General features: G+C 48.2%; 1 long non-coding RNA gene across 1 annotated transcript; it reads right to left on the bottom strand.

Moving 5' to 3' along the window:
• Window positions 1-2,985: 2,985 nt before the first annotated feature.
• Window positions 2,986-4,254, bottom strand: LOC143766244 (uncharacterized). Its single transcript, XR_013213551.1, has 3 exons — window positions 3,513-4,254; window positions 3,192-3,408; window positions 2,986-3,099 (listed from the first exon to the last, which is right to left on the bottom strand). It is a non-coding gene; the product is annotated as an uncharacterized LOC143766244 (long non-coding RNA).
• Between the last annotated feature and the right edge of the window lie 1,324 nt (window positions 4,255-5,578).

Below are 5,578 nucleotides of genomic sequence, written 5' to 3'. Positions count from 1 at the left end.
GACGACTGTGGATTCATCCGATTAATGAACTACGGATGACCCGGGGTGTCCAGTCCACTCTGTACCTGGAGTTGCGGCACAATCCACACAAATTCTACAACTACGTGCGGATGAGGATGGAACATTTCGACTTTTTGCTTCAAAAACTGGAGGATGTCATCCGAAGGCAGGACACAAGGATGAGGCTTGCCATCACACCGGCGGAGCGGCTGATGGTGACCCTGCGGTAAGCCTCTTTTTTTTTCTGTCATTGGTCATTTTTAATGTTATATTACATGCTGCAGACAATACTGCGCTGGCATACTGCGCACTATTTTCTGCAGCATGTAATTTTGGTTTTCTTGGCGGACATTCCCCTTTTTTTTTACACCGGTTTCATGATGGTTTGATTGTGTGTCCCGTCCTTAAAAAAAAATTAACAGTGCCATATTGAAACTTGTTGGTCTGTGCAATTTTTTCTAACCTTTTTTTTTTTTTTTTTTTTTTTTTTTTTAAAAGTTTCCTAGCTACGGGTGAATCTATGACTTCGCACCATTACCAATTCAGGCTAGGCATTTCCACTATTTCTGGAATAGTGAAGGACACATGTCGGGCTATTTGGACCACTTTGCAACCAGAGTATATCCCCCAACCATCCATGGAAATATGGTTGCGAAGTGCAGAAGAGTTTCAGCAATTTTGCAATTTCCCAAATTGTGTGGGCGCAGTTGACGGGAAACACATACGGATTGCGAAACCGGCAGGAACAGGATCGGAGTACTATAATTATAAGAAGTATTTCTCCATCGTCCTTATGGCTATTGCAGACGCCAACTGAAAGTTCCTTGCCGTGGACATCGGAGCGTATGGACGGTCCAACGATTCGCAAGTTTTTAAAAACTCACCAATGGGTCGTTGCCTTTATGGAGAGAGCTACGATTTCCCGTCAGCCAGACCACTGCCAGGAACAAGTGAACCAGCCATGGAATATGTCTGTGTAGGTGATGAAGCCTTTCAACTGTCGCCGCACCTACTGAAACCGTATAGTAGCCGGAACTTAACCCATACCAAGCGGGTCTTTAATTACCGGCTTACTAGAGCACGAAGAGTAGTGGAGTGTTCTTTTGGCATATTGACGGCGAAGTGGCGAGTTCTGCTGACGGCTATCAAACTGAAAAACACAACTATAGATGAGGTAGTTAAAGCCTGTGTGGTGCTCCACAACCTTGTCCTTTCAAAGGAGCCCGTTTCCTTGGATGACGAAGAGTTGGAGACCACCTTGTGGGACTACCGCAGCAGCTCGGTTCGCTCTACAGGTTCTGTTACAAGGATGAGGGACCAGTTTGCCGATTATTTTGTGTCACCTGTCGGACGGATCCCATGGCAAGACATGATTGTGTAACCGGTTTCCCATGTGTTTTGTTTATGTAAAAAATGTGTTTCTACCAAAACAAAAAAACAAACAAAAAAAAAGGCCCAAAAGCGTGGTTTTCTTGCTAGTAAAACCAATATGTTATACCTTTCACACGTCTGGTGTTTGTTTTTATTAAACCTTTTTTATTTATATTACGTTAATAAATCCACACACACACAAAGACTAGAATTTAAATCAGACAGAATTTTATTTTAACTCTTTTTTTTTTTAAATAATTTTTATTTTGGCCAAAACAAGATATTTTTTATTTTCCAATTTTTAAAAAAAAAAATTGGCCAATTTTTTTTTACAAATATTAACAATAACAATAAATTTTTACAGGTCTTCAAAGTGTGGGGTGGAGATACGAGGGGAGGAGGGGCAGGAAGGTTGGACCACGTCGATAGGTGGGGAAACCCTACTTGTTTGGGGTGCAGTGGAAGGGGGAGTAAAACCAGGAGCCTGACCAGAGGGGGGTGGTGTTGGGGTAGGGGGAAAACTTGTTGGGGAAGGGAAGCTGGGCAAGGAAGAAAACAGTGGGGAAGGAATTTGGTTTTGGGGCCGGGATGGGTATGGGGACTGGGCTGGGTATTGTGACTGGGTTGGGTAGTGGGACTGGGTTGGGTAATGGGGCTGGCGTGGGGTTTGTGGCTGGGTTTGGTAATGGTGCTGGTGTGGGGATTGGGGCTGGGTTTGGTAATGGTGCTGGTGTGGATATTTGGGCTGGGTTTGGTAATGGGGGGTATGGTGTGGAAATGGGGCCTGGGGTTGGGCATGGTGTGGAAATGGGACCTGGGGTGGAATTGTAGTGGATGTGTGGGGAGGTGTGTGGGTCGATTGGGGCTCGTTAATGGCCTGCAGTAGAGCATTATGGCAGGTATTCATTACCCGCATCTGTTGCTCAAAAGAAAGCTTCTCCATGCTCCTGAGCATGGATTGGAAAAAAATATTGGCCGGATCTGGACTTACAGCTGAATGCAGCCTATCCAAGCGACTGCTGGTTTCCTGGCTTGTTTCACTGATGCGTGACTGCACCATGTTGAAACCAGCAGTCACTTGCTCTCCCAAAATTTTGAAAGAGCCTTGGAAGGATGCATTCAGGTGTAAGAACTCAGGAGCATAGCTCCTTTCCTGACCCCTCTGTCGCTGCCGCCAAGAACCTAATGGTGGTCTAGAGGTGGCAGGATCAGAGGGGTGGGGTAAAGGGAACGCTAACTGTTCAGCATCAGATGCGAGCAATGAAGGCTGCAATAATGCTCCACTGCTTGGGGCGGATGAAGTGGAGGGAACAGAGGGGTCAGAGGAGGGGAAAGAGGGGTCAGAGGAGGGGTCAGTGGTGTGGGGCCTACCGACGTGGCCCTCAGTGGCGGACTCAGGAGGGATCGCTCCAGAGGGCGCAGAGGAAGATGCAGGCGCCCGGTGGCTGGAGAAGGTGCTGTGAAAGAAAAAACAAAAGAAATGAATACATTGATATGAAAAAGCCCTGACTGAAAGCAAACTAAGTAGACAGGTTAACATGGTTATTAGTGGGCTGTAGAATACTTACACTCTGCTCAGCATGGTTCGCCTCAAGAAGGAGAGGGCCGGGCCATATTTGTATTTGCTCCTCTTCCTTCCTGCAGAGCCACTCGGGGCCTGCATCTCCGTGTTGAATTCCCTCTTAAAGCGATCCCTCAGTGACCGCCACCGCTTCCTAACCTTTCCAACTGTGAAGACAAGAATGAAAAGAAAAAAAAAAAATTGGTAAATGCAATACATTACAATCAGCTCAAAACATCACTGTAAAGTGAATACTTACCTAGTTTGCTCAGCTGCTGAGGATGAAGGCTCTCCCACCTTGGAAAGAGGTTGTGACACACTTCGTCCCAGAGCCGACGGGTGACACCGGTATCGGCATGCCTGCGGTCAGCCATGTTCCACAGCGGCTCCCGCTCGCGAACCTCCTCGATGAGACCATCTATGTCGATGTCGTCATCATCGTCATCGTCATCTCCTGCGGGAGCACGCTGTGAAGCCTGTGCCAAAAAAAGAAGAATAAGAAAAACAAACAAATTAGTACACTGAAACACTAAAGTACCAATAGAATCCCCCTCCCAATAAAAAAAAAAAAAAAACTCACTGATGGCCGACCGCGGCGACAAGTCCGCCGACTCTGAGAGTGTCTGGGAGAACCTTCAGCGGCAGCAGCAGGAGCAGCAGCAGCAGCAGCCTGAAATAAAGGAAACAAATTCTCAGTAATAATGTAGGCATATATTTTCTGTGTTTAGTTATGTATGAAAATCTGTTTTGTGTATGGTGCAGTGTGATGTGCGAAGCAACTGTTTCACCACTACTTACACTTGGTTCCTCCTCCACTTGCATCTCTCCACCCGTCTCGCCCCCTTCTGACAGCTCCTCATCTGATTCAGCTTCCTGTTGAAACATAATTTATGCATGTAGTGATCAAAAAAAATGTAAATTAAAAACCCCCCCCAAAAAACAAAACATTTTTTGTGTTAACTTACCGATACACGCTGTTGCTGTGGAGGAGGGCTGTCAGAAGAGGACATTGTTGCGGTAGCAAGGCCGGCGGCTGTGGTCCTGGTGTCTCTGTAAGTTAAAAGACACTTGCAATCTGCTCTACACATTGAAGCAGCAGATTTGGGGTCTTCAAAACTTACTTTTAAAGATTTGTGGCTGTGGTCCTGGTGGGCTGGTCCTGGGCTGACGACAGGCGGCGGCTGTGGTCCTGGTGTCTCTGTAAGTTAAAAGACACTTGCAATCTGCTCTACACATTGAAGCAGCAGATTTGGGGTCTTCAAAACTTACTTGTAAAGATTTGTGGCTGTGGTTCTGGTGGGCTGGTCCTGGGCTGACGACAGGCGGCGGCTGTGGTCCTGGTGTCTCTGTAAGTTAAAAGACACTTGCAATCTGCTCTACACATTGAAGCAGCAGATTTGGGGTCTTCAAAACTTACTTGTAAAGATTTGTGGCTGTGGTTCTGGTGGGCTGGTCCTGGGCTGACGACAGGCGGCGGCTGTGGTCCTGGTGTCTCTGTAAGTTAAAAGACACTTGCAATCTGCTCTACACATTGAAGCAGCAGATTTGGGGTCTTCAAAACTTACTTTTAAAGATTTGTGGGTGTGGTCCTGGTGGGCTGCTCAGTGGATGTGGTCCCTGGTGTATCTGTAAGGGCTGTCCCACACGTCCAGATAATTCCGGTACCGGAATAAATCGGTACCGGAGTTATCCGTGTCCGTGTGCCTGGGAACTCACGGAGGCCATACCTGCGGCACACGTGTGCCGCCCGTATGGCGAGTGGGTACCACACGGAGCGTGTGGTACCCACTCTGCATGGTGCTGAAGCTGCGATTCATATCCTCTCTGCAGTAACGTTTGCTGCAGAGAAAATATGAAGAATAGTGTTAAAAATAAAGATTTAGGTGTCCGCCGCCCCCCCACCCCCTGTGCGCTCCCCCGCTGGTCAGAAAATACTTACCCGGGTCCCCCGTCGGCTGTCGCTCCTTCTTGGTCTTGCCGCGGCTTCTCCTGCATGCGGTCACGTGGGCCCGATCATTTACAGTCATGAATATGTGGCTCCACCTCCATAGGGGCGGAGCCGACTATTCATGATTGTAATTGATCGTCCCCACGTGACCGCATACAGTAGGAGGCGCGGCCAGACCAGGAAGGAGCGACAGCCGACGGGGGACCCGGATAAGTATTTTCTGACCAGCGGGGGGGCGCACAGGGGGTGGGGGGGCGGCGGACACCTAAATCTTTATTTTTAACACTATTCTTCATATTTTCTCTATAGCAAACGCTGCTACAGGGAAGATATGAATACCGGCTTCAGCACCATGTGGGGGGGACAGCGCTTACTGTAGCGCTGTCTCCGGCACGCACACGGACCCCAGACGGAGAATGTCCGTGTGAGGTCCGTGTTTTACACGGACCCATTGACTCTATTGGGTCCGTGTAAAACGTGCGCTCCCACGAACACTGACATGTCTCCGTGTTTGGCACACGGAGACACGGTCCGCACACGGTCCGCAAAAAATCAATGACATCTGAACAGATGCATTGATTTTTATGGGTCTACGTGTGTCAGTGTCTCCGGTACGTGAGGAAACTGTCACCTCACGTACCGGAGCCACTGACGTGTGAAACCGGCCTAATAAGTATAATGGATTTATAGTTAGACCA

Source organism: Ranitomeya variabilis, chromosome 4, assembly GCF_051348905.1.
Source record: "Ranitomeya variabilis isolate aRanVar5 chromosome 4, aRanVar5.hap1, whole genome shotgun sequence".
NCBI classification, from domain to species: domain Eukaryota; kingdom Metazoa; phylum Chordata; class Amphibia; order Anura; family Dendrobatidae; genus Ranitomeya; species Ranitomeya variabilis.
This window is presented reverse-complemented; position numbering and strand designations above follow the sequence as displayed.